The sequence below is a fragment of the Panthera uncia genome, assembly GCF_023721935.1.
Source record: "Panthera uncia isolate 11264 chromosome D3 unlocalized genomic scaffold, Puncia_PCG_1.0 HiC_scaffold_8, whole genome shotgun sequence".
Lineage (NCBI taxonomy): Eukaryota > Metazoa > Chordata > Mammalia > Carnivora > Felidae > Panthera > Panthera uncia.
The window spans coordinates 59,153,510-59,177,563 of record NW_026057586.1 but is presented as its reverse complement, the minus strand read 5'-3'; the positions used below and the strand labels follow the sequence as shown (position 1 = coordinate 59,177,563).

Sequence of the window (24,054 nt, the reverse complement as noted above, 5' to 3'; positions counted from 1 at the left end):
ATAAGCAAAAACATAAAAGTGTTATTTGGGAACACTTACTTATTATCACTTCACATGCCTGAAATTAGGTAATCGGATTAAAAATTAATCATGAAAATGAACAAATGGGGACTCCAATAAAAGCTAAATAGGTGCCAGGCACTCTCTTAAGCACATGTCATGTACTTTATCATTAAATGGTCACAAAAACCCGGTGAGGTCATACTATTTCCAATTTACAGATTGAGAAAGTGAAGCCCAGGGAGGTTACATAACTTGCCTAAGGTTAACTAGCCAACAACAGGCAGAACTAAAATGTGAACCCTTCCTCTTAAAACCTATTCCAAATCCCCCTCCATACATTAATAATTCTTCTATCTGTTATCTCTATCACAAACCTGATCAGGTTCCAAGCAAATTAGGAATGAGTTTCTTTTCCTGGGACAGTTTCCCATCTGTCCCAGGAAAAGAAGAAGGAGACGCCAGGTATGGCCTCTGGAAACCAGGCAATTTTGTTGAAACACCTGCTTGGACCTCCAAAGCATGCCCTCTCGAGGTGGGAGACATCACCCCTAATGGGACACAAATTAATTCTCTGGGGCCAAAAACCACAGATATTATCACGGTTTGTGGCTTTCCAAAGGTGAATGCTACCCATCAAAAGCTTACTTCTCAGTATTTCATTTCCTTCAACAGGCAGAACTTTAATCGAAGCTAATTTTTCTCCTAAGGGAGGTGATAATGAAAAAAGTGATTGAGAAACACAGCAAGAATCCACTGGGAAGTGAACCATGACTGAGAATGCCCCCCACCCCGGCTGTACCCACACTTCTTCCCTGAATCTGAATCTGGGCAATGTTGGCTGCTAACCAGGTGGAGGGGATGGGGCACACTTTGGGAAGCGCTGCTTCAGACTACAGTCCCCGCCACCAGGCTGCACTCAGGATGGGGCGTGAGCAAGAGAAAATCCTTGCCGATTGCATTTTCCTTCTTGCCTTCTGAACTCAGAATGTCCTGATGCTCAGCTCTGCTCCAACCAGGCCAAGCCTGGGGGAAACCTCCACCAGAGAAGAACAGAAAGAGAAAAGCATCTGTCTGCACGGTTTTTTTGTCCCCCTTGCAATCTACACGCAGCAGCGTTACCCAGCCACCCCCTCCCCAAACACACACTCTGCCTGCCATTAGTACATCTCAAAGGGTTTCAGGCCTGTGTCCGTGAGGATATAGGGACGGATTTATTCAGCAAGAACGTGGTTACAGACAAAGGAGAAGGAGGAGGGGAAAGAAGCAGAACTCTGCCAGGAATTCCTCTTGCAAAGGGAATCTGCCGAAGAAGATAAGGAGAAACGGAGACTCAGACTCGGAAGGTGGAGTGAGTCCCCCACGTTGCAGGGAGTTAACAGCAAGGCTGAGCACAAAACCCGGAGAGCCGAGCCAGGGTGCTCTCTGCCTATCTGCACAGCCTCTTACAGCCAGGAGTTCTTCTAATAGCACGCACTAAAAGAAAATACTCCAGAACGCTGAAATTGCCTGAGCACCAGCACCTTTTCATCTCCTCCACTCGGCAGGACCACCTTCTTGGTCCAGGTTTCACCCACTCGAACCTAAGCCACCGACACTTGCCTGTAACAAAGCATTTCCAAGCTGGGGTTTTGGAGAGGGGCCGCCAGGCTATCTTTGACCACCTCCTCCCTTGCCCCTCCTCAGCCCAGTGGGTATTTTCTGAGCGCAGGCATTTGGTTTGGCCCTCGCCTAGTGTCCACAGGCGTCCTTGACTGATGAAACAGACATGTCTCCGGCGTGATTTGTTTGTTTGTTTGTTTGTTTTGCTGTCCCCTAAAGATATACGTGCTGGATTCTTCATGGCCGAGGATCTTAACCTCCTTCGTTTCAGACATTGCACCCAAAACTGCAAGAATCCCTAAGTGCACAGCGTCTTGCTTTATGTGGCATTTCCGCGGACATCTATGAAAATCAAATTCAAAGTTTAATTTCCATCTTTGGGACCAGTAAGTATTTTCATCAGGGATTTTTATTTCACTTAGTGATTTTTTTTTTTCTTAGTGCTTTTTCTAAAAAAAAAATTATTTTGGATGTGAGCGGGTGTGCAAGGGCAAGGGTATGGAATGATGTTTCTTTGATTATCCCACTTAATCAACAACCCCAAGTGTCACCCCAGAGCATCTTACGCATTGCTAAACCATGTGTTCGCAATCGGCAGTTGTTCTGTGAGCCGGGCTAGCAATACGTTTTTGGCTTTTGAATTCAATTTCGGCAACCTTGAGAAGGCCCAACATAAGCTGGGCAGGAGTTTGAATGGCATTAGCTTAATTTGGATTCTATAGAAGCCCCTCTGTCGAGCCCCTCTTCACCCCTCTGTTCCAGGACATCCGTTTGCACATGCACACCAATCTCTCGCTTAGTTGTGGGCCTCTTAGGCCTGGATGGATAAAGCGAAGGGAGCAAACAAGTCCACTGTCTGATTGACCGAAGCGTGTGTCTGCATGAAAAAGCCTGGGCATTTTTACACGATGAGGATAATGAAGCCGGCAAGGTTTCTGCCGAGCCCTGGCTTTTAATTAGTCAGTGACGCTTGATAAATTGCTCACCTCTTGGGCTGTATCTTCACATCCTCAGACATCTGGAGGGAAACTGGAAAGGAAACGTCCTGCTCATTCCAAAGAGCCAGATGTGTGCCATCACGCAGAAGGAATGTCCAGATGCCGGACGTCTCCACTGTATTCCTCCAAGCAAGCCTTTCCTGTAGTCTTTTGGAAAGTCAGATGAAGAACTTTTTTTTGTTTTGTTTTGTTTTTTAACGTTTATTTATTTTTGAGAAAGAGAGACAGACAGCGAGTGGGGGAGGGGCAGACAGAAGGGGAGACACAGGATCAGAAGCAGACTCTAGGCTCTGAGCTGTCAGCACAGAGCCCAATGCGGGGCTCGAACCCATGGGCCACGAGATCATGACCCGAGCCAAAGTCGGAGGCTCAACCGACTGAGCCACCCAGGTGTCCCTAGATGAAGAACTTCTAACTGAGACTTCCTGCACTTCAAACCCTTTAGCAGAGATAGGGGCATAAGTGAATAAACTCATTTTATTATGAGACTAAGGAATTCTCTCTTTTTCAAATTAGAATTCTGTGTTTAAATGGACTTCCTTACATACATGGAGTGTGTAAGAGTAATAACCTGAGTGTGTGTGTGTGTGTGTGTGTGTGTGTGTGTGTGTGTTGGTTAGAGCAGGGATTTTGAAATAAGGCTACCAGTCACTGTTACCTGAAAAGGTTTCTAGAAACACAGATCCCTGTTCCAAGCTGGATCTGTTGAACTAAAGAACTGTATCTGTTGAAATTCCAATTTTGGAATTCAGAAATCAGTATTTTTTAAATGCACCCAGTTGGTTGTGGCATCAGACCAGAGTGGCATTTGGGAACCAGAAAGTGGGGGAATTGAAGCTCAGTCACAAAGCTGGGTAAGTGGTGAGGCTGAACATCCAAGATCCCAGGCTAAAGGCTTGGTTCTCGTTCAATTACAGGCTCCTGCCTGGCCAAGGCAGACGTCATTCCCAGAACACTTCCCCTCAGCCCTGAAGTCTCGTTGATTAGAGCTGAATCGGGAGATTAATCTATCCTCTGATCTAGCCCAACCTGTTTGTTTTACAGATGAATAAACTTTGACCTAAAGAGAATAAGTGACTCTTCTGGGAACACCCAGATGAGAACTTAAATTTCCTGATTTTGTCGGTGTTCTTAAAAGAGCACCACCTTTCTGGTTTAGTAACTAGCTCTCCCCATGACTTAAACATTAAAAAGTCCCCCTGGAAAGATAGCCACATTTAATGGTGCTCAATTAATTTCCTAAAAGTTCCAGGTTTAAGGATCTCTGCAACTAAGTCCTTCTAGAATCCCATAGTGCACCTGGGCTTCGTGTTTGTTTGGTTGTTTGTTTGTTTGCCGGTCTAGATAAGAAATATTTCCAAATTTATCTCAGAAGTCTGCTTTTGTGATCCCAGCTCTATGAGCGTTTCTTTAGGGGGTGAAAAGTTTTCAAATGATTACCTCGTGGCACTTGGAGACTCCAGACACATGTTTCGACAGTTTTCCCTGAGGCTCCCAACTCACATGTTGCTTACTGCTAAACTGTGAGTTAATATGACTGCTTGAGATTTAGACCTCAACAACCCGCCCACTGACATACTCTGGAAGCTTCCTCTCTCCATCCCACACCCAAGATCTGACTGTTGACACTATTACATAACTTACCTCAAACTCAGATTGCCAAGACGGGTGCATGGGGCTCCTACTGTCTTCTGAAGTGTAGCCGTGAATATGTCTGGATTCACAATTGCCTCTCAGCCTCAACGTGTGCATTGAAGGTTCAGATCACTGAGGTGGAAACTTCACGCTGAAGACTTCTACTGAGATGTGTTTCGGTGTGTGCCTGCAGGGCAGCAAAGGTGGCGAAGGCAGACGGGTCAATGACCTGGTTCCTGCTGTGCTTCCCTGACAATGGCCAGATTTGTTCTCATTTCTTCAAGGATTTGGGGACTTTCTCCTTCTCTTCCAAGCTCGAGGTACCAACAATTCTTATTTATTAGAGAAACAACACCTCATGCAATTATGGGAAAACTAGGGAAATAAGGCTCCAAAAGAGGGATTCTTTAACTGGAACTGGAGAGGGATGGCACCAATGGACAAGTCAGTACTTGCCAGAGTTGCTGGGACCAGGCACGCCCATCTCCCAAGAGACGAGCCCGTGGAGAAGGCTGTGGAAGGCAGGTCTCGCTCACTGGTGGCCAGCAGGGCCAGCTGTCAGGAAGGTGAGTTGGAGGTGGAGTGGGACACAGCAAGGATAGTGTGGGCCCCACCAGCAACTGTCTGACGGACTCTCACTGAGGAGCAGAAAGAACAGCCCGGAATCCACTCGTGTCTCTACATTTGTCTCTCGACACATCTAACCACAACTATCTTCAGAAAGTAATGGCTGCTGCTTTCTTTCCACCTTTCAAGCATCACACGATTTCTCTTTGAGTGTGTCTAACTCACATCCACACAATGACCCTTGGGAACATATTTCCAGTTTAGCCAAGTTAACACTGCACAAAACCATCACAGCCCACCCTTTTTCAATGAGACATCCGCATATACCTTTTGAAATCATTTTCTAAGCTTATTTATTTTGACAGAGAGAGAGAAAGAGAGAGTGCACAAGAAGGGGAGGGACAGAGAGGGGGAGAGAGAGAATGTCAAGCAGGCTCCATGCTGTCAGTGCAGAGCCCAACACGAGGCTCAATCTCACAAACCGTGAGATCCTGACCTGAGCCAAAATCAAGAATTGGCCACTTAACAGACTGAGCCACCAGGCACCCCTTAGATCATGTTTCATTCCCAAGTAAGGATGATAACAAAACTACGTTTTCACCCAAAATGATGCAACTACCATCACATGACCAAAGACAGACTAAGTCTCTCCCTAAAGCAGCATACAAAATCCTACTTGTTACTTCATCCATCTTTGGAGGGCCATGTCATGCAATCTTGTATAAGGTAAGACTGAAGTTTTTTCCTCTCATTAACCTGGTCATAACGAATCCCCAGTGATGCCATATGTGGATGCTCAGAAAGAGGAGGCAATAAAGCGGGACTGGGAGCCATGAGTATCTGAGCCATTTGTTTGTATAATTTACATGTGGCTTATCACAAGACTGATATTGTACATGTTACATCCAACTGATGACAGAAAGCTGTGCCTGCCCAACTTTATGACTTGGTCTGTCAGAAAACATTCAGTTCATGATGGACGGTATGGATTCCGTGGTTAAGTGTTCAGTCTCTGCTCTATAAAGACATAGAGACTGAGTCTTGTAATGAGCCAAACTCTATTTTTCAGATGAAGAGCCATCTGCAGAACGGCATGGCTATGCTCCAAAATCCTAAAGATCTTCTCTCTGATTCATTCACAAGGAGCTGCCAAAGTTTCAGGATAGCATCCATGTGTCAGAGACATGACGCGTCATAAAATATCCTTCATCGCAAGGTCAACCTGGCAACACAGCTTGCCAAGCCATCTACCACAGAGCCTTCTTTTGTTGGGGGACCCACTCAGAACTGGTACCTTGTGAAGTCTTTCAATGAATGATGCAGATGACATGACCAAATGAAGTGCCTGCTGCCTTCAACATCCAAAAAGACCCACTAGACTTGTGTCTTCTCCTTAGTGGAGGAAGTGCAAGATATGGAGAATTCTCTTTCAGCGTGTTTTGGCGCCTAGAAAGTCTCACTGAGCTAAAGCTCCTAAATTTTTATGGGATCCATTTCCACCCTCGGTTACACATATGTCTCACCGAAGTGTCTAGGTCAGTGTCCCCCAGCTTACTTCTCGCTCACTAGGTCCCATCAGCATATCATCAATGGCCATCAGTATAATAGATCAGTATGATGTCCCGTGGGATAGAGGGACAAGCAAGAGCCCTGTGGATTAGATTATGACAGAGGACTAGAGACGAGTTTGTTTCAGTGAAGGTACATTGTTAGCCCTGCCAGCTAAGCGTACGCTGCTTCTGATAACCTTCACTAACATGTATAGAGGGGAAGAGGCATCTGCAAAATCCTGGTAGCTGCATGTCAGATGCTAGAAGATGTGAAAAATGTACACATGTGGAATAACAATTGCCATTGGAGTCGCCACGTGACTGAATGCACAATGACCCACCGTTGGCTCCTAAAATCCATCTGTCATCTGCGTAAGCCAAACAGGAAAGTTAAATGAAAACACTGTCGAATTTGCTAACTTTGACTTTCAAGTCCTTAATAGTAGCACTAACCCCTGCAGTCCCTCCAGGAATGCCGTAATGCTTCTGTGGCAGTTCTAGAATCTTCCACTTGGCCTTTCCCACCATAATAGCCCTTAGGTCATCCCATGGGTCAGGAAACCAATGTGGGGATTCTGCCAGTTACTGACTATGTCTTTTCCAATTATGTAGCCCAGAACTGGAGATATAAGCATAAAATGGGTTCAGAGATACACTTGGCCCACTGTGAAATGGACCTGAGTCAAAATCCTATTAATCGCTTGACCGTAACAATCCCCTGCTCTGGCTGATGGGGGTTGAGTCCCTAAGAGGTTGAGTCCCTAAGAGGTAGTGTCATTTCACAGCCAGCATCTAACAATTCTCTCAAAGTCTCACTCGTTCCCCTTCCTCAACATGCAGTCACCTGCCAAATGGCTGCACATCCCTCTGGAGAAGGCCAAGGACATCTACAGTATGCACCTGTGGCTGTGCTTTAGGGTCAACCTCACTGCCGATGAGCAGTCACAGCCACACCTCCATTTGCTCTGAGAAGCCAAATGGTGGGCACGCTCCTCAGAGTGATGGACTCTTCTCCAAACATGTCTTCTTATCCACCAAGGGCATCTTCCACTATGAGTCTGGACAGTCTTACACCCCTACAGTGTCGCTTATTGGGGAGACTAAGGCTCTGCAGCTACCCAGAAAGAAAAAGGCTGCCTAGCCTCTGCTCCCCTCTTGGGGGAACATGAGCCCCTAATGAGATTCTTTGCATATAAATCCGTTAGCACCTTGGTTAAAAAAAAAAAGAAGAAGAAAGAAAAAGAAAGGCCCTAAAGTCAGGTATTACAAATCCCCTCTGTACTCATTTCCTTCATTTCCTAGGGCTGCTGGAATTACCAGCAACCTAGGTGGCTTAAAATGACAGAAATGTATTTTCTCACAATCCTAGAGGCTAGAAGCTAGAAATCAAAATGTCAGCCAGGCCGTTCTCCCTCTGAAAGCTCTAGGGTAAGGATCCTTCCTTGCCTCTCCAGCCTATGGTGACCTCAGGCATTCTCTGCTCATGGTGTCATGCCAATGTCCTCTCCACCTTCACCTGACCTTTTCTTCTATGTGCACCTCTGTGCTCACCTCTTCCTATAAGGACCTCAGTCATTGGACTCAGGGCCTTCCCTACCCCAGCATGAACTCAACTAATTACGTCTGCAAGGACCCTGATTCCAAACAAGGTCACGTCCTCTGGTTCAGGGTAAACATGAATTCTGGGGGGACAGGCTTCAATCCCCCAAGCTCTCTGACAGTATTTCTCAGCCTTAATGGCCTTGCAAGCCCTTGAAGGCTCCTTTCAGACTCATGTTGCCCAGATTCCCATTCTACCTCCTGAGATTCAGCGTTAGTCTTGCTAGAATGGAATCCAGGCGTATGCACTTTTGAAAGCTCCCCAGGTGGGTTTTACTGACTGTATCTCAGAGGTCCGCATGGCGTGTGACTTCCCAGCCATCCTAGATCCAAAGAGAACAAAGGTCTACGCCCTCCTCAAGTCCGGCTCCCAATCACTGCTGACAACCAACTGTCCAGCCCACAGGGATTCTGCAAGATCTACAACCACCATCCAAACTTTTACTTTAAAAAAAAAAAAGCACAGGACATTGCATCCACATGGCCAGAGTTAGGTCCTACACACAGTGAGTACTGCTCACTCAGATCTACTGCACCATTTTTACTTTGGGTATCTACACTGTCCCCTAAAACACCCCAGGCGGTAGGTTTCCCGGAGGTGACAACACTTCTCAGTTAGATGACATCTCGTCATGCCATGCCTCCAAGGTGCACAAAACCCTCAGAAAAAAACACGGGCCCTCTTACTCTTGATGCTCCCCCAACAGAGCATCTCTTGTAGGTTAGGATGTCCCTGGAGGTGGGACAGACCCCCTCTGTATTCTTTCCTATCCTGGCGCCCAGCCCAGATGCCCATCTTCCTCTCTTCCGATATGCACACATGTACCTACGTTCCCTTTGGCAAAGCCCTATGCGGCAACCCCACATTCCTGCCTTCCCCAGCGTTTACATACATATCCCCTTAGCCCACCTCTATGGACTTACATGAAGATGCACAAAAATGTGTTTGCGTGTCTTCGGCTATGGTCTGACAGGTTTCATTTTAGGATGAAGTCAAAGACTATCTCCCCGGGGCGCCTGGGTGGCTCAGTCGGTTAAGCGTCCGACTTCGGCTCAGGTCATGATCTCACGGTTCAGTTTGTGGGCTCGAGCCCCAATTTGGGCTCTGTGCTGACAGCTCAGAGCCTGGAGCCTGCCTCGGATTCTGTGTCTCCCTCTCTGTCTGCCCCTCCCCCACTCACACTCTGTATCTCTCTCTCTGTTTCTCTCTCTCTCTCTCTCTCTCTCTCTGTCAGAAATAGAGTAAAAACAAACCAAAAAAAAAGACTGGTTTCTCTAAACCAAAACACTGGTAGTTTTCCTCGCTAGCTTCAAAAAAAGAAATTCTCCTTTGTTCCATGTTAGTTAAATTTTCCAATTGCAGAAGAAAGGCTTCGTTTTTCACTTAGTAATTAAACTTCCTAGATGAAATAAATCTGCATTTATTTCAACCCTGAATGCTCACGGAACTGGGGATTTTCCATTATAGAGTTGCCCCAAAATTGTCCTCCTAAAACGGTGCCTTGGGCTCCGGAGGACGGCTCTGATTCTGGGCTGCCTTATTATTGGGGCTCGTTATCGTGTCTTCTCTCGATGCCACTACCGTGACTTAGCGGCAGGGAGGTATGGCCAACTTGCCTGGTGAATGGCAGATGACTGCTAATTATTCCCAATGCTCTTCCAAAGTCAGCTAATTCTGACATGTTTAATAGCAGATAATAAAATATATAATCATAATGTTATATACTGTATATAATATAATAATAATAAGCTATGTTTTGTATCACCTAGTAGGCTATAGAAAATTCTTGTGAGGATACCATGCTAATAAAACAGATCATTTGATTACACAGGAAAGTGGCCTTGGCTTATCTCTTTGAACTTTCCTCCACAATAGTGAAACACTCTCTCTCTCTCAATCTCTCTCTCTCCTTCTCCACCCTGCTCCCATCCAACTTGATGTTTCCATCCCTGGTTGTTTTCTTTCAAATTCTCTGCTCGGGGTATTAATATCTTTGTGGTGAGAAGCACCTCTTCCTATTCCTGGAAAACTATATATAAAGCAAAGGAAGTGAATCAGGTGCCACAAAAAGGACACAAAGAAATCTTGCCCCAGTGTTTTTCCCCAAGGCTATTGAACGCGGTCCTGCTGCTTCCTGCGGTTCCACCTGGAAGGGAGCCCCAACAGGATGAGGAGACAGGTCTCTGCCCTCTCATGGAAATTGTGTGTGCAAATGCCACTCGCTCCTTCTAGGTTTGCCTTGGGGCAATGGCTAAACAATCAGAAGAAAGCACAACCCCTCGGGCTCACCGATACCCTGGGGCATCTTTGACATCCTCGGCAGGAACCCTCCTTGCACCTGAAGAAGAACCCAAGTCCCAGAGGAAGCCCAGAGTGGGGGCGGGAAGATTCAGGTGATCCGGTCAACCGGCCAGCTCTGCTGTATTTTGAGGATGTCGTTCCCATCCCCATGCCTCAGTTACCCCATATTTAAGAGTCAAGGAATTCAATTTAGTGACCTCTCATATCCTTCAAGATCCAGTGATCTGAAATGCTAAGGCAATGCAAACTGCTGACAAACATTGGCAATACGTCACCTCCGTTCTAGTCATTTAACTGAATTGGTAACACATATTTCATTAAAAAAAAAAAAGGTCTCAGTGACTTGCATACGCATCTAAAAGATTTGCACAAACAGGAAGTTTGTACCTATCTGTGAATATTTCACTCAGTGCCCACCTCCCAGGGGCTTACTTGCCATTGCAAGCAACTGTCCAGCGCTCACGCCCTACTCCTCGACGTGGCTCAGCTTTTATTGATTTATTTCGGGAGTAAGTTCCTGGTTGCTACTTGCCTTGTTAGAAATAAGACTGCCATGTAAAAACTAAAGTATGACATAATTCAATGGACCTACAGCAGAGACATGTTAACTTACGTAGAAGAATAACAGAAACACCGCTGCGTGCTCCCCACACCAGCTCCGTTGTCCAGGCATGCTGGAAGACACCTTTCTCAGCCTCCCTGAAAGTTGGGTTTGACCCGCATGCCTGAGCCTTCCTCACGAGCCTGTGAGCAGCAGTAACGCCCCAGCCGGACCGGGGCAGTGGGGAACAGGTGTACCTTCTCCACGACCACTGACATCTGCACGGTTGGAAGCAGAGAACCCCCAGGGGGCAGAGCCGCAGTGAGAATCTCTGTGGGTCCCTGAGTCCCAGTTGGAGAAGGGCTTCTGAGAGAGACGTCGGATCACCTCAGATGCGGTGCGGGCAAGGAATCGACTTGTTTGCGTTAAGCCACTGACACGTCGGGGTCTATAACTCCAGCAAAGCCTACCGTATCCTGAGATTTCAACAGGCCCGTCCCAAAAGCAGAGAATAAGTGTTCCCAAGACTGTCAGCCACTGCCCCTACCCAGCACTGTCCTGGAAGGTGGGGGAGCTTTGTCCTGGGAGCTTTTTCTGGCTCCCACTGGAAAGTCTCCCAGGAGGTAGAAACTGATACGGTTATTCAGGCAACTTGTCTAGTTACCTGAAACTGTTAGGTTACCAGTTCAACCCGGGTCCCTCGTTCATATTCACAGCTCACCGAAACTCTAATTCTGATTCGGTATCTGATACAGTTTTATTGACAGGGAGAGGATATCACATGAGATGAATTTTGAGTTAAAACACGTCTGTGAAAGGAGCGCCTGAGTGGCTCAGTCAGTTAAGCATCCCGCTCTTGGTTTCAGCTTTAGGTTGTGATCTCACAGTCTGTGGGATGGAGCTCCACGTAGGGCTCTGTGCTGACCATGTGGAGCCTACTTGGGATTCTTTCTCTCCCTCTTCCCCTCTCCCCCCACCATCTCATTCTCTCTCTCTCTCAAATAAATAAATAAATAAACATTTTTTTTAAAAAAAAGAAAAAAAAACATTCCTTGACAGAGTCTAATTAGACATAATCAGTTCTGGCTTCTGGCATACTTCTAGCCCCTTGTAGGGGAAATGTCCCTGCCCCTAGGCCCGGCTGATGGGCCAATTTAGGCAGCCATGTTCTGACCACGGGGTTCCCAAACCACAGTCTAGCTTATGACTCATTCATTTTTTTCATTCATCCGCTCTACAAGTATTTATTAAGCACCTACTATGTGCCTGTTATGGGCACTGGGGAAAGGGCAGTGAACAAACTCCCTGCTGTCATGAATATTGTATTCTGGAGGCTGGAAGGCGGCCGCTAAGTATGAAAATAGATAAATAGATAACACGTCAGATGGATATAAAGAGCAGAAAATGAAAGTAGGGTAAGGAGGATAAAGAGTGTGATATGGGGCAAAGGAGGGACTGCCATTTCTATGTCTCAAAGGAAAGGTTTCTCTGGTGAGGTGACATTTGAGCAAGACAGTGAAGAAATCAGGGAGACGGCCGTGTGGGCATTTCCCAGAGCCAGGGGAAAGTGTGGTTGTGAGAGGAACAACGGTTGCAAAAATCTTTAGGTGGAGCAAGCTTGTTTGGTCAAGAAACCGCAGGAGGCCAGAGGGGCCCAGAGGATGAACAAAGGAATAATAGGAATGAAGATCCATGGGGAACAGGGAGCCATAACGCACAGGCTCATGTGGGCACGGCAAGGGCTCTGGCTTTGAGTAGAATGGGAAGTCATTTAAAGGTGTGGAGCCAAAGAGGGGCACTATCTGACTTAGACTTTAAAAGGGTAGGTCTGGTTGCTCCATTGAGAGGAGACACTAGGGCAATACGTAGAAGCAAGGAGATCCATTGGGAAGTCATTACATAATTCAGGTGAGTGCTAAATGATGGTTCCTGTGGCCTATGGCATAGTTCATCAAATTCTCTTAGGGATCTGAACGGATAATACCAGGAGAATGAAGCAGGGAACTTCAGGGACAGCCACTGAGAACGCATGAGGCAAAGAGCTCGGGGCCCCTGGGCACAAACAGCCTCCCCTGACCCCCAACCCCAGACGCTGGCCTCGCTTCCTGATACCAATAGCTTCACCTCTGGGGTGCTGAATCTTGTCTGCGTGGATATATAAAACCCATGCCAATCAGCTGTATCAGTCAGCCATTGCTGCATAACAAACCATCCCAGAACTCAGGGGCAAGCAATACTATGCATTTATTCTCAGGGTCAGAGATCTACAGTTCAGCTAGGGAAATTCCGCTTTGGGCTACAGTCTACAGGCCAGCTGGGGAAGCTCTGCTCCATGCAGTCATGCCGCCTTAGGCTGAAGAGGCAGCAGCTTCTTGATGGCATTTTTTCCACGTGAAAGCTGGAAGCTCCCAGAGGGGCAAGCAAAAACATGTAATGCCTTCTATTGCCAAAGATTGTCAACCGTCAGAGCAAGGGAATATACTTCTACTCCAGTGGGAAGAATGCAGAGTCGCATGGAAAAGGTGTGGATCCCAAGAGGGTGAAAGATCGGGAATAACAGTGCAACCTATCACATCACCCCATTGGGAACCGAGTCAATGACCTCTGGTAGAGTTTCTCAGACACTGGCCCTCATAAGAATTGCCTCCAGCGCTCATCAAATACAAATTCCTGGCCCCACTACCAGAGATCCAGATTAAGTAGGTCTGAGAGGGAGCCTGAAAATTTACATTTCTAACAAGCTCCCAGGTGACCCTGCCACTGCTGGTCTACAGGCCACATGTCCAATAGCAATGACCCATAGTGCATTCCTAAGAACTGAGTATCAGATCCATGGGACAGTAGGTAAAAACATTTTAATTCTCCAGATAATATCTAATATCCCATAGTGCAATGGTAGGTCATCTCCTTAGCTGTGGAGGGAGAAGCCTATCAGACACATCTGAAGACAGACCTTGCGGGAATCAACACCTTGTCTCTCCCTTGACCTTGAGTAACTGAGAGCACACAACTTGTGCTAAACTGCTCAGTCTCTCTCTCTCTCTCTCTCTCTCTCTCTCTGCCAAATAAGGATTATAACTTCTAAAAAGCATGCTATAACCCTACCCCCAACCCAACCCTCCTTCCACTGAGCTCATACACAATCTCTTTTAAAATAGTTATGGCAGAGTGTCCCAATTATCTCTTTTCAACTCCATTTTCCCCAGAGCTGGTAAACTCTGTGACAGCCACCTCGTGTCCTCTCCATGGGTCTCCCTAAAGTCTAACACTTATTAAGGTCTCAACTCATGTTTGTTGAGTGAATAAACAAGGAGAAGTGCAAGATGTTGGTCTCCTAGAGAGACAGGACCCTTGTGAAACCATTTGAGAACACTGCAAAGGGTCTGTTCCCCCACCCTGTCCCAGGCCCCTGACCAACCTTCAGTCTTTCCTGAATTCACAGAAAGCAATGGTTTTCTTCATGGTTGCATATGAGAAGTACCAGGAGATATTTTAAAAATCTCAATGCCCAGGCCACCATCCAAACCACTTAAATCAGAAGCCTCGGGGCAGGACTAGACATCAGTAATTTTTTAAGCTCCTGGTGATTTCCACATGCATCCAGGACCGAGGACAGCTGAGTGATCAGAGGACGGTCTGCTCCAAGGACAGCAGTGACACCTGTGAGGCAGAGACAGGGGTACCAATGAGTCATGGATGGAGTTTAACCATCCCTGCCACGGGCACTGCAGCTATTTAGAATCAACAAACAAGCTGGAGAAACAAGAAACAGATTCTCCCAACCTTGTTATGAAAACAAGGGATTAGCTGTTATTGCATAAAAGCTGGTGCCTCACTAATCCTTACAGAACCTGTTTTGTTGTGAGTTCCAAAGAAGCCATGGGTCCTTGGAAGGCCTTCTTGGCTAATGAATGGCCTGCCCACAGGCTAGGAGAGAGCAGCTGGCAGTGGGGCTGGTCCAGGGGCCCCTTGAGAACACAGGAGCTGGGGGGAACAGGCCCTGATATCACAGAGGGTGGCATATCACAGGGTGAGGAGCACACGGAAATCACGTGCCTGGAAAGTTGGACAAAGGCCAGAAAAAAAGGAGGAGGAGGAGGGAGACCCAGATGAGCAGGGAAGAGAGGGGGGAAAGGTGGGGAGGAGAAGGGCTGAGAGGTGAGGCTGGCCCCTCGGAGGTGAATTTGCTTCTTCCCACTTGGCCAGGACCTGCCCCACATCTCCTTGCCTCCAAGGCCCCTCTCCAGCAGCCACTGGGGTAAGACCCGGGACAAAAAACACAGTGGCCTCCCCTTTCCAGCTGCCCCAGAGTGCTCTATGCACCTCTGCCCTGGAGGACCTCATCTCCAGGGACAGGAGGTCATGGCCTCCAAGCAGAGAACACATGGACCCCAACTGTGACCCAAAGTCCCATGTCACACCCAGTGGTTTAGGTGGAGAACAATGCTGGTGGCTCTGGGCCCCTCCTACCAAGACAGTCTTGTTGGTTTCTTATCGCCCAGAGGGATAAGCACCGACGTGTAAAGCAATAAAAACTCTCCACAGATCAGCATCAGCCAGGCAGTAAAGCAGCCGGGCTTTATCAGATGACTTCATAGCCGAACACAGGAGAGAATCCCTGCATCCAGTAATCAGGAGCAGGTAGCCCACGGAACCAGCAGAATTCAGCATCAGAACCAGGGCCTTTGGAGACTCCCAGTCTGGCTCATCGGTGTCCCGGAAACGGACTGACGGTGGACCAAGGCAGTCTTTTGGCTTGTGTCATACCATCAAGAAAATGCTCCATGACCATTCCCAGCCATTTCTTATATGGCAGGTACCACCAGCGGTCACAGCCCATCCCATCAGAGTGAGACTAAGCAAAGCTCCCACCTTCTCCCCCTGCGTGCGAAAAAGGAACAAGGATGTTGCAAAACTGGGGATTTCTGCTTTGGCCAGAGCAGAGTGGACGTGTTGATTGATCTCCTGATAACATTTTGCCCTCTCGGGAATCTGACGGCAAACCCTGTTCAAAGTGAGCCACCGACGCCAAGAAGACCGCTCACTCCTGCGTTAGGATTCTTAACAGTGTGTGCAGCCTGCTCGGGACACCGTTTTGCTGGTTCATCTGCATACGTCAAGCGCTACAAGCCCCAGGCAGCCCCAAAGCCTGCCTTCCAGATCCGCAACCCTGCGGTCATGGTGTCCATTCGGGGACCAAGAGAGTCCAAATCGGGCAAATACAGTCTCAGCTCCATTTGGGCTCAACACGGGGCAGCAGCCACTGCCAAAGGGTCCCCGGAGTGGGGGTGCGGAGGTCCAAAGAGATAAAAACACACTGAGGACTTGCGACCCTGCCAGGCACACGGTAAGTGCTTGATGACTTTGGGCAAATCTGCATCTGCTCATAGGACTCCTCAAGAGCCGGTCTATGTTCTGGTCACCCGTCCCCCGGGGTCACTAGTCCCAGAACCCAATTCTGTTTAAGAAGCAGCCCGAGAAGACAACTCGTTCTTGGCAGAGAGCCCAGCTCCAATGCACAGAGACTAGATAGGAATTTTTGTCCCCTGTCCCGCCACCCTGTGGGCTCTGGGAGAGTCTTAGGTTCCCGGGAAAGGGGCCAACAGCCTCCACAGCCCCAGGGCCCTGTCTTACCTCATCTTCCCCAGCCATGGGCCACTCTGCTCTGCATTTGGAGTGGCCATGTGTGGCTAAGGGGGAGTCACGCTCTTGTGTATTTGTTTGTTGATTTGATTGCTTTTGGAGAAAGAAGAGTTGTATGGTGTGCTAAATTTCTTTACAGAGCTGGAAACATTCAAAATCCTTCTCTCTGTAGCCTCTGTCACACTCACCTGTATCTGCCCCCTTCCCATCCACGCGCCCCCACCCCTCTGTGTTCTCATCTATTTTTTCCTCCCCTCTCCTTTGCTGCCTCTTTCCTTTCTTCTTCATTTTTATCCTCCTCTCCCTCCCCCTCCTTCGTCGCCCCCTACACCCACACCCCATGGGACCATCTGGTGAGGGTCAGCAGTGGGGGGGTCAGGTGGGAAAAAATGAGATATTCCAGCTCCTTTTCACCATCTCAGACCGCTCACGTGCATCCTCAGCAGGTTAAGCAAGTTTGTTTCATTATATTGTGCATTTCAGGATGAGAAACGCACCCCCCAAACCAAACTGCTTTTTCAAATTGCAAAGTGAAATGCGTCTCGAGTGATGGAAAATAATCAGGAAACCTGGTGGCCAGCTGCATTCCTGTCATCAGAAGTAAACTAAAATCCACTGCAATGGCGTGGGGGGTGACATAGGAGCGTCCTCATACCAGAGTAAACAAATCCAATTGGTAAACACTTACTACGACCCTATCGCAAGCAAAGTAGAGGACACAACTCTTCAGAGTTTCTGCCTCAGGCTCACCTAGATTTAGATGTCCCTGCGGAACTGCTCAGCAGGGCAGCTCTGGACAAGAAGGGAAAATGGTCCTTCCTCTCGGGCCACATCCCCCGCCGCCCCTCCTCCAGCCAATCAAGGGCCTCAAGACCCTCCAGCACCCCAGCCCCGACTTGTCAGAACCATGGAGGAGTGGCCACAACTACATCTGAGCCCCAGTATGAGTGTGTGGACTCTGGTTCGGAGAAGGGTGCCACCTCAAACTCACGGGATGGGTCCCTCATCTCGCCACCCCGCCTCCAGGGGCATCTCACCAGGGCCCTGGCCTCTCCCCAACTTCTCCTGAAGCCTTTGGAGCCATTGCCCTCACCCTGTGTGCCCCCCCGCCCCCCTCAGCATTTTGGAAAACAGCTCATCCCGTGACTATCACGCCAGCTGGGACATCATCGCGCCTACCCTCACAGGCGAAATATGCTCCTGCCCCGGACAGATGGGCCTTTAAGAATATGAGTGATTTTTTTTTTTTTTTTTTACAAAATCTTGCCTGCAAAACAGTCACCAAAACAATTCCGTGCTCCAGGGTGCTGACCTAAAAGCTTCCGATCACAGCTCTCCCCGTTAAATGTCAAACTTTTCCCAGAACACCTCCAAAATGAGATGAGTTCAAGACTGCACAGTAGATGCTTATGAACTCAGCTCTTTTGAAATGGTAACGCAATGGGAACGAGTCTTTGAGAAATAGGTCCTGGTCGAAATTTCCATGCAGGAGCCCTGGTGAGTTTGGTCTTTAAATTTCTTAAGAGATGTAAAAATAACAAATCCCATTCTTTCTGCCGAGGAGTGAGGCCAGACTGTGAGAAAAATCGTTTCTGGTGCTTTAAGGTGGTGAAGATCTCTCCTGCCGACACAAGGATCTATTTATGTTCATCCCTGCCTCCTGATCCCTGCAGATTCCTGTTGGTACACAGTCTAGCTGATACCTGGGCCTGGCCTGACGAGGGGGAGACAGAGGGATGCCTACTATGCCTGTCAGAGTACCAGATGGCCACTCACCAGGTGGCAAAGTCATCGCTTTCATGAGTTGTTTTGAGGACAATTTGACTGCCAACCCATTGATTTCTTTCCTTCCACAGCATTGCTAGAGATAGAGAAACACGAACGCAGTTGACTATTTTAATGGACACATCAATAAAAATAACTTTTGCGTAACACTGTGGATTGCATGGCATTTAAACAAAAATCGGGCTGCTTAACCATCTGAACAGCCAACAACATAGGAATCGCTATTTCCCCAATATTTTCATCCCTCCCTGGGTGGTAGAGAGATTAGACAAGTTGCCAGAGGTCTAACCACCCGCAGTGGTAGATGGGGGGCTGGGGCTCCTGCCTCGCAGGTCACTGCTCTTCGACAGCTATCTCCCATCAGGAGCTGCTGAGAAGCTGTTTCATTCTTCTACCTTCCAGCAATGTGACACTTGTAGAGAGAGCAAGTTCTGCCTATTTCCAAAGTTTTCCAAAGCTGACACTCCCAAAGTCTCCCAGGGACTGCAGCTTAGGGCTAATGCCATTATCTCACTGTGTCCCAGAGCAACACTCCCGTTCAGTCATCTCTGACACAGAGGAGAGTGGCTGCCTTCTTCCTCCAAGTCCTTCTCTTCTCAGAGACAGGGAACAAACACATGTTTCAGCCAGGGTACAATCAGAGCAGTAGATCACCGCCTTGAGTGACGTGGAATACAGGCTTTATTACAGGGCATGGCCGTTCCACCGTCGTGAGAGCCAGACAAGGCATCTGTGCAAGTCAGCTACCTCTGCCCCTGGCACACAATTGGCCAGAAGTCAGCAGGCCAACCCCCAGGAAGGGAAGCAGGGTGGAAGTGGCAGAGACCAGGAACAGAGGGGAATGGCATCTGTCCCTCCCCGCTTCCTCCAGCCATGATGACATGGGTGACAGGGAGGATAAATTGGAGACAGAAGAAGAGGTTCATGGGAAGCCAGAGCCGTTCAGATCTGACTGCTGCCCCACGCAACAAGGTCAGCCAGCAGGTCAGGGAGTTGGGGCTCTGTCTGCAATGGTGACCCACTGATCATGACAATGGCCTCTACCTCACTCCTTCCAAGTCCCATACAAATTTCTCCTATGGCAGACTGTCTATTTTTTTTTGTTTTTACCCCATCTACCCCTATAAGTGGTTTGACTTGACTTTGGACACTTACTAGTCTTTCTGCAGTTCACATCTCATTAGCTAGAACCCAAAAGGAAAACCTGATTTTAATAGGACTGATGCCAGACTTACTTAGGTTAAGATCCAATCTGTATGCTAAAGCCTATTTTGAAAAGGCTTCTTTAATATTTTCTACCGTTTCCTATTTCACATAAACTTTCGTGGAACTTTTTAGAGACGTGACCATGCATGAGATACCCTTATTTCTTGCCCAGGCAGCAAATCTCACCCCAAAATACATTGACACTATTGGCACACTGAGATTCGTATTTTGTCACTCATCTACAAACTGGACAGGCTTTTCAAAGCAAATCACCTTCTACTATTCTAAAATGTGGCTTTAAATTATTAAACCAAAGTAACCACTGACCCCCCCCCCATATTCACCCACGCAATTTGAATGGTGGTCCATCCCACTCTGCCCTAATTCAAGGCCATCTCAGGCTCAGATCAAAGGCAGCACACACCGAGGCTTCCCCTAAAAAGAAAATGTGACATCTCACGTGGTCCTTAAAGGCTCTGGTTGATGAAACCTGGCAAGTCTTTCTTCTAGGCATGCATATGACACACACACACTGATGAATAAAATCTGTCCGGATGTGTAAAAACTTTCTGATCTCTGTTATGAATAACAAAAGGACCCAGAAATCAATAGATTTCCTGGAAGTGTGGTGGTTTTTATTTCCATTAGTTGATTGAAGTGTCCAAGTCATGATGATGAACGGAGTCGGAGCTTCACTGTTCTGGGGAACTATGCCACATTATCCCAGGAAACCCTTGCAAAATCACATGTCTGGTTAACTGAGTAAGTTCAGTATTCCCCAGCTCAATTTTACTGTCATTGGTGAAAATTTTAATAAAATACATTGGTCTATTTTCCTGTTTGACTCTAATAACACAGGCCTAGCACATGCTGAACAATAAATAGTCATAGATGAAATAATTAATAATGTTTTCCATTGTTGATCTAAGATATTGAAGGGCTTCAAATTTATATTCTGTATGCAAGAATTCCTTTTCAATACCACAAAAACAAAAGCTAGGTATAAATTATTGGCTGGATCTCTAATAAACTTAGAATATACATTACAAGATTATTTTAAGTAAATCCCTACTATGAATTTGTCTTCTTACCACTTCCTTTTTGGACAAAGGATTTCCTGCCAAAGGATATTCTGGTAAATTGAGGAAATCCATTGATCTATCAATTCAAGAAAATTTTCTCATTGCCTTTGTTAGACTCTATGCTAGCCTTGAAAAAAAGGTAAATATAGAATTCAGCCTCTATCCTGAAAAAATACAGTCTAGATTTCAAGATATACTACAAAGCTGTAGTAATCAAAACAGTATGGCACTGGCACAAAAACGGGCATGTGGATCCATGGAGCAGAACAGAAAGCCCAGAAATAAACCCACATTTGTATGGTCAGTTAATCTATAATAAAGAAAACAAGAATATACAATCAGAAAAAGACAGTCTCTTCCACAAATTGTGCTAGGAAACCTGGACAGCTACAAGCAAAAGAATGAAACTAGATCACTTTCTTATACCATACCCAAAAATAAACTCAAAATGAATTGAAGTCCTAAGTGCAATACCTAAAACCATAAAATTCTTAGAAGAAAACATAGGCAGTAATTTCTTTGGCATCAGCCATAGCAAACATTTTTCTAGATGCATCTCCCTTGGCAAGGGCAACAAAAGCAAAATTAAATTCTTGGGACTACACCAAAATAAAAAGATTTTTTCACAGGGAAAGAAACCATCAACAAAACAAAAAGACAACCCACCAAATGGGAGAAGATATTTGTAAATCATATATTCAATAAGGGGTTAATATCCAAAATATGTAAAGAAGTTATACAACTCAACGTGAAAAAAGCAAATAATCTAATTAAAAACAGGCAGAAGACATGAACAGACATTTTTCCAAAGAAGACATACGGATGGCCAACAGACACATGAAGAGATGCTCAACATCACTAATCATCAGGGAAATGCAAATCAAGACCACAAGGAGATATCCCCTCACAGCTGTCAGAATGGCTAAAATAAAAAACAAGAGACAACAAGTGTTAACGAGGATGTGAAGAAAAAGGAACCTTCATGCACTGTTGGTGGAAATGCAAACTGGTGCAGCCACTGTGGAAAACAGTCTGGAGTTTCCTCAAAAACTTAAAAATAGAAATACCATATGATCTAGTAATTTCACTATTGAGTATTTACCCAAAGAAAATGAAAATATCAATTTGAAAAGATATATGCATGCTATGTTTATTGCAATATTATTTATAATAACCAAGATATGGAAGCAACCCAAGTGTCCATCCATAGATACACAGATAAAGAAGATATGGTATACATATACACCACAGAGTATATATATGGTATATAATGGAATATTACTCAGCCATAAAAAAGAATGAAATCTTGGGGCTCCTGGGTGGCTCAGTTGGTTAAGTGGCCGACTTCGGCTCAGATCATGATCTCGCGGTCCATGAGTTCAAGCCCCATGTCAGGCACTGTGCTGACACCTCAGAGCCTGGAGCTTGCTTCGGATTCTGTGTCTCCCTCTCTCTCTGGCCCTCCCCCATTTGCACTCTGTCTCTCTCTGTCTTTCAAAAATGAATAAATGTTTTAAAAAAATTTTTTTTTTAATTAAAAAGAAAAAAGAATGAAATCTTGCCATTTGCAACAACACGGATGGACCTAGAGGGTATAATGCTAAGTGAAATAAGTTATTCAGGGATATACAAATACCTTGTGACTTTACTTATATGTGGAATTTAAGGAACAAAACAAAGAAAAAAAAGAGACAAACAAAAAACAGAGTCTTAAATATAGAGAGCAACTGGTGGTTGCCAGAGGGGAGGTGGGTGGGATGGATGAAGTAGGTGGAGGGCATTAAGAGTTTACTCACTGTGATGAGCACTGAGTAATGTACAGAGTTGTTAAACAATTATATTGAACATTTGAAAATAATATAATACTGTACGTGAATGATATTTGAATTAAAAAATTTTTTAGGGGCGCCTGGGTGGCGCAGTCGGTTAAGCGTCCGACTTCAGCCAGGTCACGATCTCGCGGTCCGTGAGTTCGAGCCCCGCGTCAGGCTCTGGGCTGATGGCTCGGAGCCTGGAGCCTGTTTCCGATTCTGTGTTTCCCTCTCTCTCTGCCCCTCCCCCGTTCATGCTCTGTCTCTCTCTGTCCCAAAAATAAAAATTAAAAACGTTGAAAAAATAAATAAATAAAATAAAATAAAATAAAAAATTTTTTAGGCAACGACAAAAAAAGGATGCTGACCTCATATATATACATGTATATATATACGATCTAACTGATAATGTAGAGAAGTAAACCAGAAATGACAAGACTGTGGGATAAGTTGAAATGACAAATGCTTTAAGTAGGGGAGGGGCTACAGTGGGAGAGGACCACCCTGGCGGGAAGGAATAGTCTATTTCTGCCATTGATTAGAGTTGCTAGTGTGAGGTAATAAATTGACTTCTGGTCAATTTCATCAATGTTTTAAAATTCTCTGGAGACCGACCATGCACCTCTTATTGCCTGCACTGCTCCAAGGCCACCTCCCTCCTTGATGGCACCTGATTGGCAGGGGGCCAAGAGAATCACCTCACAGAGCAGGGCAGGAGAGAAGAACATGGGCAAACCTGAGTCCCAGCTAATCAAAGACCACCCCTCAGAGAACCAACAAGGACTTTGGGGGCAATTGAGTTTCTGGATCAGATCTGTTGTGATCTGGCCATAATTGGGATATTAATCTTAATATGAGGTCATTTGGAGCCAAACTGGTAAGTCATGGTAATAATTAGGTAGCATGACAGAGTCTCCAGCAGTTCAAAGAGGCCCAAAGAGAGAATGCTCAGTCTTATGGGGGGGGGAGGGGGTGCGGCGGGAGGAGGGGGGACATCAGTAAAGAAACTGGAGAAGGGCAGCATCTGTCTTACCATGTCGATGCGTGGGTTTGGGGTGTCTGGGCAGAGGAAGCCTGCTGGGCAAAGCATGGAACAGCCTGGCACTGAGAGATACCAGTTGGCACAGAGAGAGCTAGAATCAGGTGCAGGAGGGTCTGGCAGATACAGATGGAGAGATATACTAAGGGCTTTTATGCTGCCCTGAGGAATTAGGACAAAAATTTGGACTTGTACCTTGTGCTTCTCTATTCTCCTATGTCCCTCTTCCAATTTTGTGCTAGGTAGGTAGCTGGCACATCAGAAAGCATTTTGGGTAAAGGTGGTCAGAAGGCACAAAATTCCATTTGTAAAATAAGTAAGCCATGTTGATGTAATGTACAGCATGACTATAGTTAACCACACTGCATTATATACTTGAAAGTTGCTAAGATCTAAGACAGTAGATCTCATCACAAAAAAAAAAAAAAATCTGTAACTATGGTAACAGATGTTAACTAGACTTATTGTGGTGATCATTTTGCAATATATGCAAATCTCAGATCATTATGTTGCATACCGGAAGTAATATAATGTTACATGTCGATTTTACCTTAATTTTAGAAAATGAATTAGCATGATCCAAAAAGAAAAGTATTTAGCAATTTTTCTAATAAATTGGCACTGGTGGAAAGTATCAAGCATGGAGTGCTGTCAGGTTATGTTTTAGATGCCTCGTCCTGGCTAGATCTGGAGA

At 46.2% G+C, this 24,054-nt stretch overlaps 2 long non-coding RNA genes across 2 annotated transcripts in view; one reads left to right on the top strand and one right to left on the bottom strand.

Annotated features, from left to right (window-relative positions):
• Positions 1–24,054, top strand: part of LOC125914836 (uncharacterized) — a 240,455-nt gene that overhangs the window by 132,265 nt on the left and 84,136 nt on the right. The window lies entirely within an intron of this gene.
• On the bottom strand, positions 6–21,626 carry LOC125914834 (uncharacterized). Its single transcript, XR_007455455.1, has 3 exons — positions 14,213–21,626; positions 2,589–4,422; positions 6–1,944 (listed from the first exon to the last, which is right to left on the bottom strand). It is a non-coding gene; the product is annotated as an uncharacterized LOC125914834 (long non-coding RNA).